At 44.6% G+C, this 17569-nt stretch overlaps 1 protein-coding gene across 1 annotated transcript in view; it reads left to right on the forward strand.

The window, feature by feature from the left end:
• ASIC2 (acid sensing ion channel subunit 2) overlaps nt 1-17569 on the forward strand; it is a 1027155-nt gene that overhangs the window by 218126 nt on the left and 791460 nt on the right. The gene's annotated exons all lie outside the window — the stretch shown is intronic.

Below are 17569 nucleotides of genomic sequence, written 5' to 3' on the forward strand. Positions count from 1 at the left end.
CCCCAACTTAGGCGTAGCTCATGGACTCTGCAATTTAGAAGGCAGGGCCTGCTGGCCAGGCAGTCACTTTATCCACAGCCCCACTCGGTGCCAAATGACCTTCCTGTCCCCAGCAGCCTCCCCATTAAGATGCTAACAAGTCTTGAAGCCAAGGCCACAGAGCTGATTACAGATTTGTTTTCATCTAAACGATGCAAAATCCTAGAGAAATATATAGAGTGTCCTGTGAGACACTTCCATTCCAGCAGTCCTGTAGGAGAGGGTGAATGAAACCAGCTGTCTCAGGAGGGATTGGGCAGTGTACTGTTTTGCCAACAGCATGATGTAATACACTCCCAGGTATTTATAGAACATGCAGTGAGAGGGCAGCTTTTGTGCCTCCGCCTTGAACCTATTTAAATACTAACAGGTTTCCCACAAGTGGAGAAGGACACATATTCAGCCTCAGAACAGATGGATTTCCATCAAGGCAATACCTCCACTAGGTTGCCCAGAATGTTAAGGGGGAAATATTTGATCAGCATGGATGGGAGGACCCAACTTTACTAGGTGAACTTTGCAGGGTACCACAGGTCTCCTGGTTGGGAAGGCATCCCAGGCACCTGGCAAGGGAGCAGATGTCAGCCAAGTGTCAGCCTCTTTTAAGAGCATCAGCCCATGTCCACCATCTCAGACCTGTCCTGGCTCACTTCCCCCTCTGTCTAACTGCAGACCAGCTTCTTTCCCTGCCCCAGCAGGGTGGGGACTGGCTCCAGGACATGTCACTGACAACAACCTTTCTCCCATTTGCCATCACAGGTGATAGATGGTTGACTGAATCCTGTATTTACGATCTCAAACCCCACGTGCGAATGCCACTCTCTCCAGTGCCCTACTTTACATATTGTCTATCCTCCCACATCACTCTGCCGAAGTACATACACTGAACACTCCTTATCTGTGTCAGCACACGTCTCTGAAGCCAGGAGCAGAGGATGAGTTGTGATGCAGGAGAGAACATCACACGGGTTGATGGGTAACTCCAGCCTCTGATGAATGAGAGTTTTCTACGTGTCCAATATCAGAACTTCCAGTGCAATGTGGAATCGGTCATGGCTGCCTTGGGTCTGAACCAGGACTGGTCTGAGTGTCTGTTAGGAACAGCGTTTTCTGAATGCCCTCGTCGGCGGTGCAGTAGAAAGAGCAGGGCCTTTAGAGTCAGCCCGGAATCAGTTCCGGTCCCAAGCTGTACCACTTAATTGTTAGGAAAACATTTTCCTTACAGAATTCTTGGTTTCCCCTCTCAAAGAGAGGAGCGCTAATAGTTACCTCCTGGTGAAAAACAAGTAGATAGCTTTAAGTAGATAGCTCAAGCAAATTGCCTGGTACGTGGTATTAGTGCTTAATATATGTAACTGTTTTTCTCCCCATGAGAAACATCTGTGTCCAGTGATGGGACTCTAAGCCTGTGCACATTTGGGGTGATTCCTCTTTCTGAAGTTCTCTATCCAACCCAAGAGTCTCTAACCAGTTGAAGAACTCAAGATGTCTGCAGCCAGCTCACAGGGGAAGAACATTCTGTAGAGACGGCCACTTGCCTTCTACTTCATGTGCGTTTCTGCCTGCAGGGATGTTGTTCTGATGAAGTGCCATGACCCTGAGAAGATGCAATGGCACAGCCCCTAGAATGCTTTGGGAAGAACGCACCATGGGACGTGAGCCTGGAAGGGTAGTGCGGCTTTTGCATCTGACAGCATCTGTGCCGAGGCCTTCCCGAAGGCTGTGGAATGTTCTTCAGGTGGTTCTACTTCATCACGGGGAACCACGCCACAGGTCCCAAAAGCACCGCTCACCCATCCCAACGAGAGCAGATGTGGAAAAGGCCGAATGTGGTGGTCCTTATGGTGTTTCCTAGGACTCCTAAACTTACTCCTGTTACACCTCCGGGTTAGAACAGCAGTTCTCAACTCAGGCTGCATGGTCAGGAGATTTAGAAAACACTGATGCCCTAGCTCTACCTCAGGACATTTGAATCAGAGTCTCTGGGGATGGATCCCAGGGATCTATATTTTAAAGCTCCCCAGATGATTCTAAAGCGCAGGCAGCATGGAAAACCACAGCTTGACACCAGTGCTTCTCAAATTGTAATGTGCATACAGATCACTTGGGGATCTTGTTAAATTGCAGATCCTGCTTTGGTAGGTCTGGGGTAAGGCCTGAGACTCTGTACTTCTCGCGATGCTGATCTGGGAGCTCACTTGAGTAACAAGCTCTGCAGCCTTCCCCATCATCATAGCCCTAATTATTGGAACTCTAGCCGCAGATTCAGCCCTGCCCTTCTTTCTCGGGACAAACCTTGAGCAGGAGAAACCTACCTAGCTCGAGCCCCCCTCCTGAGCTCAGGGTCCAGCCCCTTGGCTTAGTCTCACCCATCAGCAGCAGGTGTTTTGGAAGTTGGAATCTCACCTCATGTTCAATCCCTGGTTGTAAAATTCAACTCTATTCCCAAATGCCATCATTTACCCAATCTGGTACCCATAGAACACTGTGGCATAGAATTTTAATAGCTGGGAAACAAATATGAACCTCTTGCAGGTTTAAATAAACTGGGAAAATCTGGGCAAACCAAATTTGAAATTTGCATAGTTTTCTTTACCATAGGATTTATCAGACCCTTCAATATACACACATGTGTTCTGAAATCTAAAGCAGATAGCACTTCCCAAATTTATTTTACTACAAACTACTTTGTTTGGGGGACACCTAATAACATTTTGTAGACCTGGTGAGCTATAAAACCCATTTTGGAAAATGCTACTTTAAAATTTCTTCTACACACTCGAGATAAGTATAGGGATAGATTAGTATGGAGATGGCTAGTTGGAGTTTTCTACGAGCATGCAAGAAAGGAGAGCCCGCCATGGACCATCATAAATTGTTCATGTGTCTGCAACCATGGGAGAGGAAGACAGGGCCTGAGAAAAAGATGGTCAAAGGTGCTAATTTGCCGTGATTTTGAGAAATAAGGGGGATAATTTTTATGGCTGCTGGAAAGGAATAAATTGTTGCTGCCATGTTTATGGCACTGAGGAGAAAGGTTGAAGCTAAAATATTCTTGCAAAGTCAAAGGTCTCTCGGGAGATGGGCCAAGGGAAGGGATGCTGGTCTGTTGAGGATATAATTTTCTCTTTTCCTATTTGTTATTTTTGAAATAGAAAAGATTCCTGGACTCGTGGTGGGGACAACGCAAGCAGGGCAGCCTGCTGTATATGGGCAAGCATCCTGTGTAGAATGCGGCAGGATGCTTGCTGTGATGTTTGTTTCTTCGTATGGATTTGACATTCAGCTGCTGGAAATTAATGAATTTGGGGGAAAATGCAGCATCTTAACAGTTCTGGCTGAATTTCTGCACTTATATTCTGCTCCTTGAAGAATTAGGGTCTTAATTTTTTTTCCCAAAACATGGGCTCCTAGGGAATTCTGTCCAGTGGTTGGGAACCTGTTACCCATGGATAGAAAGCCCAGAGAGTGGTTATCTTGTGTTGACTGTTGAAGCCCTGCTTACTCCCTAGACTGGGGCTGGACAATGCTGGTACCTGCCCCAGCCTAGCACGGATGTTCCCATCTGGGCCCAGCCACACCTGCTGGACACAGAGCCGTGAAGTCAGGATACCAGCACGTCATCCCTGCCCACTACATTGCTGAAGTGGACTTTCCACTTTGGAACTTTGATACCTACTTTAGAACAGAGACAACTTCAGAATTAGGAGCCTCTGGCATTAGGTAAATGGGAAGGTGTACATTTCAGGAGGCGCCAAGTTTACTTTAGTGTCAACTGGATTCCATGCTGTTATGCTGGATTTATTTTCCTTTCAAGTGCTGTGTGGGTTAAGGCTTAGTTGCATTCAATAGAAACAACTCTGGGTAATTGAAGGGAAGGGGATTTATTATGAGGTCTTAGGTGGCTTACACAATAATTGGTAGGGCTGAAGGAACAGGATAAGCTCTCAGCAACAATTCCCAGTCCTCAGAATCAGACCTCCTGCTGTAGTAGATCTTTCCTGCCTCTGTCCCCAAAACTCAGATTCCAACTTAGGTCTTGTACAAGTGCATCTGATTGAGAGAACCTGGATCACAGTCAGACCCCTAGGCACAAAAGAATCTGGGAAATGCCATGTTTAACTTTCATGGTTTCTGCAGTACCGAAAGACACACAGAAGGGAAGTCAGAACAGTTGCCGAGTGAGCAAATCTCCTGTACCCATCACTGGAGTGAGAGCACAGTCACAATATCATTATTATTAAACGATTGATGAGACCTATTATAACCACGAGGCAAACATCCTACTACTGATTGGAAATGCAGTACCGCTGACGGGAGCAAAGCTTCCAAGACAATTTCGCAAAGTCCCGGAAACCAGGTCAATATCACTACACCTCTGTTTACCAATATCACGACATTTGTTACACCGTCAAAATGCTGCCTCATTAGAATTCTGGAATTTCGCGGGACTCTGGGGATGAACCTGTTTAGACCTCTCATTTCGTAGAGCTTATCACACAGTTTGCTAAGGCTTCCTTTTCAGACGTGTCTTCCCATCTAAAATGGGGGTTTGTGGGAACTGTGCCTTAGTCATCTTTTGATCCCCAGTGCTGAGCTTGATTCCAAGTGCATGGTGGTTGCTACTAATCAAAGAAGGGAGGAAGAGGGGGGAAGTGACAGAAAGAAGCTGAGACCCGTATTGGAGAATTCACCTGTCTGGGGACTGGCCCACTGCCTTTGGGAAAGAGCCAGGTAAAAGCCCAGACACCTTGTCTCTGTACGGCATCTTCCCTCCCCAGGTGGGAGGCCAGGGTCAGGAGAAATAGCCACAGTGATGAGGCTGCTGAAGGGATGTCTCTTTTCCAGAGTCTTCTGTGGCTACCACTGCTGCCACAGTCCCAGAAGTATGCCAGGTTAGGAGGGAGTGAGGCTAGGAGGAGGCAGAAGTGAGCCAGAGGGAGGCATTTACTGTGAAAAAGAGAGCCTCGCTTTTGCCCCTAAAAGATGCAGAGACTGAAGTACAAAACCAGGAACTCTGGAATCCAGAGAGAAGAGGAAAAGGAGAAGCAGGTCAGAGGAGCAAAAGAGAGGGCTTGGTCCTGGTGGCACCCCTGCGAAGGGCTGTCACTCTCAGCTGGATTCTTTCTGGGTCTGTTGAAGCCTGATGCATGAAGGGAGCACCTAAATGTAAAGAGCCAGTGCCTGGGACCAGGAACCAGGAGGCCGTGAGCCCATCTCCCGGTCTCTCCAGCTTGCTTTGTATCACCTCCTGTGGTCTGTAGCCCAGCCTGGTTAAAGGGGGAGATATGGTGCTCACAGGGGGAAATTTGCAGCCTTGTGTATGGGAGTCTGCCGTGGCTCACAGCACAGCCCACAGGACAGTTAAAGGGCTCCAGGGGCAGCTCACTCCCTAGATTCTTCCCTCCACAACCTTCTCCAACATCTTATGGGCTGCCTTACACCTCACTGGGTATGGATAAAACTGTCTATTAGTGAATCTTTATTGTGCTTTGGTAAGGAAATTGTATGGAAATTGACGAAGCATTGCTGTTCTGAGGTTAAGTGCTTTTCACTAGGCTGATGAATAACCTAAGAGGGATTTTTTTTTTACCTGTCATAAGTCAAAATAATACAGTTAGTATTTAGGTTGTCATTTGGGGGATGGTCATGTCTGCCTTCCTCCCCAGGCTTGACTGGTTGGTGAGCACACACTGGCTCCGTTCCCCTCCTGTGCTTGAAGAATGCACATGGATATTATTACTGTGTGGTTAGGGTGGTGTGCAGAGGAAAGAAACTAGCTTTGCTAATGTCTACTATGTGCTGAGTACCATGTGTTACCTACGTTAACTTTTTAAAATGCATAATACCTTGGGGGAAAAGGAGTTTCCACGCTCATGTGATCAATGATTAGACTTCCAGAAATTAAGGTAGGGTACTCTCCCCTCTGCCATAAAGGATTACACCATTTACTCATTCAATCACCTGTGAACACTGCCTTGTACAGTTGTACAGGTTGTACACTGCACAATTCTAAAGGGCTCAATTCTTGTAGATGATGCTGAAATTTGAGGTTTACACCTGCATAGTTGTATGAAATATCTTAAGTGCTGGGAGTAGGGAAGCGGGAAGATACAACCTCATATAATAGCATGAAGATATCTGTATATGAAGTGCATATTATAGAATATCATTATGATTGAATTTTGAGCACAAGTTTCAGGGTTTGAAATTTAAGTGAGACAGTCAGGGACTTCCCTGGTGGCGTAGAGGTTAAGAATTCACCTGCCAATGCAGGGGACACGAGTTCGATCCCTGGTCTGGGAAGATCCCACATGCCGCAGAGCAACTAAGCCCGTGTGCCACAACTACTGAGCCTGCGCTCTAGAGCCCGCGAGCCACAACTACTGAAGCCAGTGTGCCTAGAGCCCGTGCTCTGCAATGAGAAGCCGGCACGCTGCAACAAAGAGTAGCCCCCTCTCGATGCAACTAGAGAAAGCCCGCGCACAGCAAGCAATAAATAAATAAATAAGACAGCCATCTTATGTATCTGATGCTGGGTCTCCCAGGCCCTCTTGCAGAGGAGAGACTTAGACTTTCTCCAGAGGTAATGCACAGAATCACATCTCCAGCCTCATCCTATTTACTTTTGTCTCCTTCCTGTTGGCTCTGATTTTCCCGTGTGCATTGCTCAGATGTAGTGCCTCCCCTTCTGCTTTGTCCATGTCAGAGTCTGGCCATCCTCTGGCTTCGGCCACACTAGCTTGGTTCTCACATCTTCCTGACGCTCGCTCTGGGGGTCCACCCCTAATTTCAGCTTCATTACTCCTACCTCGGTGCTGACAGCTGGCAGCGGTTTCGCCCTATTACGTGGCTGAGCTGAGATGCAGAGGTAAATGCTTGGATGGTGCTGCCTCAGCTGAAAACTTTTCTGTGTCTTCTCTTTGGGAAGTTTTTTTTAGCGCTTGGAATCAGCCTTCTGTTGTGTCTTCAGACTTGAGAATCTTCATCTTTGGGGAATGAATATAAATTTGGGAAACAGATAAAAGTCACTGGAGAAAGGGGGTAAGTTGAGTCAATCAAAGGAAGATGTGACTATAAAAATGGAAACTAGTATTTTTGTATGCCCTGTAACCTGTCACCGGTTATGTATTTTCTCCATTTAGAATGGAGACAAAAATTGAGAGACATTCTCCAGAATAACTGTCCAATACTCATCACAATTTCCGAGATCATGAAAGAATGAGGAGTGGTTACAGATTGGAAGAAACTAAAGAGATATGACAACTAAATGTAAAGTGGGATCTTAGATTGGCTCCTGAGGCAGAAAGAAGTTGCTAGGGAAAAACTGATAAAACTCAGATGATGTCTAGCATTTAGGGAATAGTACTGTACCAATGTTCATTTCCTGGTTTTGATCATTGTACTGTGGTTCTGTATGTTTTTAACATCGGAAGAAGCTGGGTGAAGGGTATAGATGAACGCTATATTAGTTTTTTAGCTTCTCTGTAAGCCTAAAAATATTTCAAATAAAAAGTTAAAAAAGTAAAGAAATGTGGACAGGGCACCCCACCTGGGAATAAAATGAAGTGAAATGTCATCTTACTTGAAATCCCTTTGCTTGCCAGTAGGTCGTACAGTTGCAGGGAAAATACATCACCGTCTCGTGAACTCAGAGCATTTTGCTGTCACTGACTCCTCCGGCTTGAGGATAGCTAGTCTGCATGACCGTATCTGTCCCAATAACCTACATTCATCATCCGTTGTCAGTTTCTACCATGGCATCCCTGGTGTCAGTACACCTCCACTGCCCATCCTTCCTCTCGGACTTGTTTTCCTGGTTGCCATGATTTTCCACTCAACAGACCCCTTTCCTCCCAGAAGCCTTCCCACAATTGCATTTACGGGGCTGGGTTCTAGCCACTGGTGAGCTCCCCCATCCATAGGCTCCAGCCCAGTCAGACCCCAGCCCAGTCCTTCAGCTACCAGACAGTAGCCATGAAACTAGAATTTCAGATGCATTTGAGTGAAAGCAATATTGTTGAACATAGCGTGTAGCTTTCCAAGGAGGTAGTTTTGAAATGCAACATGCTTTAACACGTATGGGTGCATTTATTGAAAAAGCAGTTTTCCTACTTTATAGCCATGACTTTTTGTGTGTTGTAAGTGGCTTCAAACTTGATTTCCAGTTTAAGCCAATTAAAAGAGCTGGATAAAGACATGTTTTATTCAACTCAAACCCATTTGTGAAATACCACCCTGGAGTAGATGCTGTACTATGTCATGGTAGCACAAAGCTGATGAAGAGACGCTCTTTGTCCTTGAGCAGCACAAAGTATGGTGGGATGAGTTGCCACAATATGAAGTTTAATGTGAAAACGGAGGGAGGGAGGGAGAGGCTCTTGGGCAAAATCCCCTTTTTCCCTGGAGCAACAAAAGGGCATTTGATAGATGCTGCACAGAATATCCATGACATTGGAAGGAGGAAATCGTCTCTGAGTGTGTCTCATCTTGACGCTCAGTACTCAGAATAGCAGCTCATGTTTCTCTCCAAAGTTCCTCCTTTTCAATGTCCTTCTCCTGGCCACACGTGCAGATAACCCGCTAAGTGATAATATCCCTTTAACATGGTATGACGCTGGCTCTCCAATGGGCCTGCCCATCAGCATCATCTAGGGAGCTTCAGTCAAACTTCATAATCCCAGAGCCTCCAACCATCCATCCCAAGATCCCAATTCAGTAGGACAAAGGAGCCACCCCTTATTAGCATCTGATTCATTTCAGGATTGGATGTCCTCCAATCACCCTTTAACAAGAGAGTGTGCATTGCTCTGGGAGCTTGCAGAGAGTAGCACAGGGTGAAAATAGGGAGGGCCAGGGCCACCACGTACAACCCCAGGGGGCTCCAGTCCCTCGGAAAACAACACGAGCATTGACTCCTATGCTGGGATCTAGTAGACCAGGGTCACAAGTGACAGTGTGGATTGTAATCTAGGAGGTAAACTGTTTCCCATATCATAAATGGTACCCATTAGTCCAGAGAGGATTCAGATTGGTGAGATGCCCAGAGAGCCGAGATTCTGTCACAGTGACATTGGAGCCACTTCTGAAGCCAGAGAGGATCTTACAGTACCCACCAAGCCACGGAGAGCCCCTGACAGGAACCGGACCATTGGGCTAATGCATCCTCTGGGAGCTCTGAGCCCCTGCGGACCAAGTGTGTAGACCCTGCCCATCCTCCTCTGTCAGTATTTTGTGCCCACTGCACAGCTGAGGAGTAACGATGAAGATCTATCCCCTGGCTGTGCCAGAGTCACTTGACTTTCTGCATATGCAGAATCAGAGCTTAACTTGGCCTGGCAGGGAGGGAAGATTCCCCCAGAGAAAACATCTGATAAAGTGGGTTGAACGGGTGGGGAAAATAAAGCTGGTGATGGAAAACAGGAGGAATATTGCGGAAATGAGTTCCATTTCTGCACTTGCTTGCAAGATGCCATCCTAGGGGAAGAAACCTTTGGACCAAGGAGAAAAACACAGTCTTGGCCCAAAGACAGGTTAAGTAGAGCTCCTGCTCACCCATTCCTTTGCCCTCTACCCTCTACCCTCAGGCAGGAAGAGAAATCAGAAAGAGTACAAACCAATAGCCCCCTTGCCTAGAGGCAATTAGAGGTAGGTAAGATAACTATATAAATACAGCAACACATTCACATTTGAAAAATATTGTTCCTCATTGAGTACCTTCTATAGGCTAAGTACTTTGCATTTTTTATTTCATTCAGTCCTCATAATGACCCTGCCAGGGCAGCTATCATTGTCTCCATTTTACAGATGAAGAAACTGAGGCTCAGAGAAGTTAAGTGTCTTTGCTGCAAAGTCATGCACCTAGCAAAAGGTGGATTCAGATTTTGAATTCAGGTTTTTCAGGGTCTAAAATCCGTGTTCTTGCCTTACCACTCTTCTGCCTCTTATGACATGATTTTAAAAGAATACCAATATTTCAGGGCATGCGGGATAGACACTGGTCCACAGCGTCATGGAGGGTAATCAGAGAAGATTCCCCACCGGGACAAACTCAGCCTAGGAAGATATCCAGGTTTCAGCCATGCCTGAATTATGAAGGCGTTTAAAGAACTCTTTGCCTGTTGGCCCTAACTAAACTAGGCAGCCTCCTAAGGGCCAGTTTTGGCTCCATCCTTTTTTAAAAGAAGCCCAGTCTCTCATGAACAGGGGTCTTTCCTGCAAGTGGTCCCCACTGCTTCAGTACTTACCGGTGGCCAGGCAAGGGGTAAGCACATGGCTTGGAGGAAACATTCAGTCCTTTGCCATAACATTGCCACTAACCCCACTTACTCAGTTGGGGAAGTAGAGGAGTGGAGGGTCTCAACTGCTTGCTCAAAGCCATGCATTTAGAAAGCCCAGAGCTTGGATATAAAACCCAGGAGTCCAATACCAGAGTCTGACCTTTCCCAATATGGGACAGAATTACAGGATGGGTAGCAGAAAGCATTATCACAGTGCTGTGTGCGTTCCAGGAGTTCAGACAATGTTTACCATTCATGCCAACAGTCAGAACTGGAAGGGCCTGGGAGTTTACCAGTCCCCCTCCCTTGTGAACTGCCGGGGAGACTGAAGCCCAACAAGGGCCAGTGTCTTGTCCATTATCATGCAGTGACTGAGCGCTAAGCTGACCCCAAGTCAATAGCCAAGATGTCTTGAATATAGCACTTCTCATCCACTCACGTGACAAACATCAATTGATTATTCACTCCACTAAGATTAACCCCATGTTACAGATGAGGAAACTGAGGACGATTGAAATTTAGGGACTTGCCCAAGTTCACACAGCTAGTGAGTGTTGAAGCGTGGATTCAAACTCAGGTCTGAATAACTCCAAATGTGGCCTCTTAAGCCCGAGGTGATGTCAGTGTGACTCTCCTAATGGTGGCACCAGGTGAGAGGTGAGAGCGGCCAGGAGGGCACAACTCACTCTGCTGGTATCTGTTCTGTCCTCAGAAATATGTAATAGTGGACATCATGAGGTCCAGTGTGCGTGCATGTGTATGTGCATACACACGCACACGTGCGAGCACACACACACACACACACGGCTTCTCTTGGTCTCCCTCCCTTCTCTGCTTCCAGAGTCCCGGCAGACTTTCCCACCCATTATCCAAATGTACTCTGGGTTTGTACCCAGAAGCTTAATTTCACATCTGGCAGGAAGCAATTGCACAAAGTTGCTGAATCCTCCACCCCCTGAGGGGGCTCATCAAACCCCATCATCCCAGAAGTGTCAAAATATTTTCCATTTCCCAGCAAAAACAAAAGTAGCAAAGAGTTGGAAAGTCCATAACAATAAAAACCTAAAATCAAGCAGCTTTAAAATAAAATATTCCTTCAGGAATAAATGGGGCTGTAAGTTTTGCCCAAAGGGGATGTAGCTGACAAAACCCACCTACGTGATATTGACTAAGGGGAGGCTTTGGAAGAGGAAGCTCTCCAAAACCCACACCAAATGGAGAGGGCCACCAGTCGGCACGGTTTTATGAGCTCAGGGTAGGATGGGAATGCAGAAGGATGGGAAAAAGATTTATTGAGTGTCTTCTACTGCAAAATGCATATCATTTGTAGCATCACCGAATCCTTACAACACCATAAATCCTTACAACACCCATTTTACCTATTTTGTAGATAAGAATTCCAGACTAAGAATCCAGAATCCTGAGATTTTTATCCTGGGTCTGCTACTAACTGGCTACACAGGCTTAAATTAACATATAGAAGTCTAGAATGGGCTTTGAGATCATCAGCTATCCCCTAAAATAGTGAATACCCAGCCTATGTCTGGCTAGCCTCCTGGATTTTGCCCCTGGCTGGTATTGTTAATTGATCATACTGCCCTTTCCCAGAAATCCTGGATGAAATTTCAGAATCCTTCTCAAAATAGCTTTTTAGGTGACCATATTGTATACTTTGGAATTGCCACAGGAGATAAACTCTACTTGCCGTACCTGACCTAGGTCCAGCCTTTATTTTTAAGATGAGGCTATCAAGCCTCAGAGAGGAGCAGTAACCTACTTAAGATCACACAGCAAGGAAGACACAGACAGGTCACAACTCAGGGCTTAGGGCCCAAAGTACATTACCCAACACAGACCCTCGCAGAGGAAGTGATCCTGCAAGCCACGTGTGGAAGCACAGCTCATTTCCATCGCTTTTGGCCAAATGGATTTAAGTTCTGGAAATAGCCCCTTAGGCTCTCCCTTCCAAAATGCCCCTTCCAGCTGAGCAGCCATGATGAACACCGTACCTAGCCAGTTAATGTGTGCCTGGCATTAGCACAAAGCTAACATTTTATTTCCTTTCCACAGGATGTAATTTCTTTGGAAGTTGAAGTGTAATGAAATTGGTGTTTATTATAATTAATAAAAGCCCTGTAACTTTCAATTGGGTCATAAATCTTGCAGGGAAATCCAGTACAGCTGTAAGAGTCATTCCTTTCCCAGAAGGAGCTCTTCAGGGGAAGGAAGCAACGGGCTCCCTCCTCCCAGAGGCTGGCTGTGCACACTGGGGCAGCTGGTTCTCTGCTGTCCATCTCTTCAGGTCATGAGCAGAGCGCAAGCAGCTTGTGGCTCTGCAAATGGGAGAAATGTACCTTAGAGCAGCGCCTGTAGATTTGGCTCGAGTGTGAGCATTGCCTGCCTTGTCAACTTAGCAAAGGCTTATCTTGAAAAATAAAACTCTGTGCTTTCTATGTGCCAGGACTGTGCTGGAGAGAAGGAAGATACTTCTTCCTTCCTACCCAAGGACACCTCAGGCGCTCATGTCTGGTGGAGAAGGCATGCTTGTAAGCAGACATGTATAATCCAGTGTGGATTGCACAGGTACAGTAGTATAGCCATAGAGTGGTTGACCTTGACTTTGAATAATACAGAGAGTGATGGAGATTACTTAAATGAGAAAGGAGATAGTAGTGAGAAGGGTTTTAAAAGCTGATTAGAGGTTACCACGTGGACACAAACATTCTTCCAACGTGCTCATCGCTGCCTCAGGGCCTTTGCACTAGCTGGTTGCTCTGCCCAGAATACTCATCCCAGATCTCTGAGTGGCAGGTACCTCCACATTTAGACTTCAGTTCAAATATGATCTCCTTGAAAGGCCTTATCTCCCACCCTACCTCATGTTTCTTCTTCCCAGTCTTTTGCTATCATATCACCTTTTCTACTTTCCTTTACAAAGCTGGCCACTCCGTGAAGTTACATTATTTATTTATTTATTTCCTGGTTCACTTCTGTTTCCCAAATGGCAAGTACAATGCGCATGCTGTTACAAGAAACTTGTCTAGTTTATTCACTATTGTTGCCCCCAAACCTAGAACAATTCCAGGCACCTAATGGACAATTAGTAACTATTCTAGGCAGAGATTCATGAAATTGCATGGCTCATTAAAAGAAACTTGTTTTGAAGCAGATTACAAAATTGCATGCAATATAAGAAGGCAAAATGGTATATGAAGATGCCAAAGCAAAAGAAAAATAAAGGCAGAAAAATAAAATCACCACTTAATAGCTCTAGGGAGAGGGACGAGAGAGTAGAGAAATGCCTAATAGAGAAGTTGTAATTTGTTTTGTTGTGCGATGTGCACCGTGAGCCCCCTTCTTCACCCTCCCCCTTGAATTCTTTAGTTAAGTCTTCATAGCTCATTAAAATAAATAAGCAAGTAAATAAAAACCCACCAAGGTAGGAGTGGGGTTAGTTGTATGGATTTCATAGACCTTAACATCTTGCTGGAGGTGGGTAGCAAATTTGGTTTTTGCTTCATAATAGCTGAAACAAGTGGGGAAAATGGAATTCGATAACTTTGAAACCTCAGTGTCTATGAGATAAACTCAAGGCCATTGCTCAAGAGAAGCTCAGGTTTTCTTGGACCTGAAACCTGAGAGAAATTTCCCCCATTGGTCCTCAGAAGGGGAAAAATGTTATGGTATAGTGTACTCAGTAGCATCCGTTAAGTATATTCAAGAGAGAGTTTCTCTATAGCATCTTTTCTTATAGCAGGCCAAAGACCCAATGCCAAGGTGCAACTTAGGAAAAACCTTTCAACAAGCAGTCAAAACTATGCCATTTTTTTTTTAACATCTTTATTGGAGTATAATTGTTTTACAATGGTGTGTTAGTTTCTGCTTTATAACAAAGTGAATCAGCTATACATACACATATATCCCCATATCTCTTCCCTCTTGCGTCTCCCTCCCTCCCACCCTCCCTATCCCACCCCTCTATGTGGTCACAAAGCACCGAGCTGATCTCCCTGTGCTATGCGACTGCTTCCCACTAGCTATCTATTTTACATTTAGTAGTGTATATATGTCCATGCCACTCTCTCACCCTGTCACATCTTACCCTTCCCCCTCCCCATATCCCCAAGTCCATTCTCTAGTAGGTCTGTGTCTTTATTCCCGTCTTGCCACTAGGTTCTTCATGACCTTTTTTTTTTTTTTTCCTTAGATTCCATATATATGTGTTAGCATACTGTATATACAATGGAATATTACTCAGCCATAAAAAGAAAACTATGCCATTTAAGCTCACCTCTGATGGTCTTACCAGAATGAGATAGAGAACATCTTAGAGAATGGAATATATTTAGGTGCTCCATTGTTGGATGCATATATATTTACAATTGTTATATCTTCTTTTTTTTTTTAAAGATTTATTTATTGATTGATTGATTGATTGCTATGTTGGGTCTTTGTTTCTGTGCTAGGGCTTTCTCTAGTTGAGGCAAGCGGGGGCCACTCTTCATCGCGGTGCGCGGGCCTCTCACTATCGCGGCCTCTCTTGTTGGGGAGCACAGGCTCCAGACACGCAGGCTCAGTAGTTGTGGCTCATGGGTCTAGTTGCTCCGTGGCATGTGGGATCTTCCCAGACCAGGGCTTGAACCCGTGTCCCCTGCATTAGCAGGCAGATTCTTAACCACTGCGCCACCAGGGAAGCCCTGTTATATCTTCTTGATGAATTGACCCCTTTGTCATTATATAGTGACCTTTGTCTCTTGTTATAGTTTTTTATATAAATTCCACTTTGTCTGATATAAGTATAGACACCCCTGTTCTCTTTTGGTTTTTATTTCCACTGAATGTCTTCTTTCATCCCTTCACTCTGAGCCTATGTGGGTCCTTAAAGCTGAAGCGACTCTCTTGTAGTTAGCATATAGGTGGGTCTTGTTTTTTTAATACCTTCAGCCGTGCTATGCCTTTTGATTGAAGAATTTAATCCATTTACATCTAGAGTAAAAGTTGATAGGTAAGGGCATACTACTGCCATTTTATTAATTTTTTGCCTATTTTTTGGTTCTCTTATTGCCTTCTTCCTCTCTTCCTGTCTTCATTTGTGAATTGATGATTTTCCATAGTGGTGTGCTTTGATTCTCCTCTCTTTATCTTTTGTGTATCTACTGTAGGTTTTTGCTTTGTGGTTACCATGAGGCTTACATAATGCATCTTACAGATATAACAGCCTATTTTAAGTTGATAACAACTTCAACTGTGTGCAGAAATTCTACCCTTTTATACCCCCACCACGTTTTATGTTTTTGATGTCAAATTTACCTTTTTATAGTATATATCCATTAACAAATTATTATAGTTATAGTTATTTTTAATACTTTTGTCCTTTAACCCTTATACTAAAGTTATGTAGTTAATACACCACTGTATTACAGTATTAGAGTATTCTGGATTTGACTATAAACTTACTTTTACCTATGTGTTTTGTACTTTCATGTTTTCATGTTATTAACAAGCATCATTTCAATTCAGCTTGAAGAACTCTGTGCAATATTTCTTGTAAGGCAGGGCTAGTGGTAATGAACTCCCTCAGCTTTTGTTTGTTTGAGAAAGGCTTTATCTCTCCATATGCTGGGTAAAGTAGTCTTCTTTGGCAGATTTTTTCTTTCAGCACTTTGAATATATCATCCCACTCTGTCCTAGCGTGCAAGGCTTCTGCTGAGAAATCCACTGATAGCTTCATGAGGGTTGCCTTGTATGTGAGGAATTTTTTGCTCTCGCCGCTTCAAAAATTCTTTCTTTGTCATTGATCTTAGACAGTTTATTATAATATGTCTCATAGAATATCATTTGGGGTGAAAATTTCAGGAGGATCTATGAGCTTCATGAACTCAGAGATCCAAATCTCTCCCCAGATTTGGAAAGTTCTCAGCCATTACTTCTTTAAATAAGCTTTCTCTCCCTTTATTCCTCTCTTCTTCTGGGACTCCAATAATGCATAGATTACTTCTCTTAATGGTGTCTCATAAATCACAAAGACTTTCTTCACTCTTTTTCTTTTTTTTGCTCTTCCGAGTGGATAATTGCAAATGACCTGCCTTCTGGTTCGCTAATTTTTTTCTTCTACTTGACTGAGCCTGCTGTTGAAGCTCTCTATTAAATTCTTCAAGTAGCCAAAACATGGAAATAACCAAGTGTCCATTGATAATATGAATGAATAGAGAAAATTATATATATGTATGTATATATATATTCAACCACAAAGATAATCCTGCCATTTGCAACAGCATGGATAGACCTTGAGGGCATTATGCTAAGTGAAATAAATCACACAGAGACTTATGTGTGAAATCTAGAAAAAGCTAAATTCCTAGAAACAGAGAGAGGAATGGTGGTTGCCAGGGATTGGGGGTTGGTGGAAATGGGGGAGATTTTGGTCAAAGTGTACAAAATCTAGTTGTAAGATGATTAAGTTCTGGGATCTAATGAACAGTATGGTAACTATGGTTAACAATACTGTATTATATATTTGAAAGTTGCTAAGGAGTTAAATGTTCTCACCACACACACACACACACACACACACACACACACATACACACACACACGAGTAATTATGTGAAGTGATGGGGGTGTTAACTAACCTTATTGTAGTCATTTCGCAATATACATGTGTATCAAAGCATCACATTGCATACCTTAAACTTATACAGTATTATATGCCAATTCTACCTCAATAAGGCTGAGGGGAAATAGAAATGGAAAGACTATGTATGTTTTAGACAGTCTTCTGTTTCTCCCAAGTGAGTTCCCGGGAAGACTTGGATGATAAGGAGAGCAGACTGGCCTTCCCCTCTGAAAGTGCCGGGGGATGCACTCGGGTGCCCATTGGGAGCAGTTCCCTCTGTTCAACCCAGCACAGGATAGGATAGGCACCTGCCTTTGAAAATTAAGGATTAGTAGGGCATCTGGAGAGCCCGCCACCCCACCTCTCCACGAAGCAGGACAGAGGTTCTCCGTTAAAAAGTTTCTGTTTTGCTCTAGCCCACGTATATGTGGATCATTGGGGCCCCAAAGCTGGAGACCTAAAATCAGCATTTTCCAGAGGAACCCGAGGATTCCCTGAGGCACTGTTACAAATGAAGACCCCTGGACCCTGGATCTACACACAGTCTGAGTTGCTTGGGATGGGGCCAAAGAAGCTGCATATCTAACAAGCTTCCCAGGTGATTCTTCAGCCCAAATAATACAGACCTGAAGGG

The sequence above is a fragment of the Balaenoptera ricei genome, chromosome 20 (assembly GCF_028023285.1).
Source record: "Balaenoptera ricei isolate mBalRic1 chromosome 20, mBalRic1.hap2, whole genome shotgun sequence".
In the NCBI taxonomy this organism is placed as follows: Eukaryota; Metazoa; Chordata; class Mammalia; order Artiodactyla; family Balaenopteridae; genus Balaenoptera; species Balaenoptera ricei.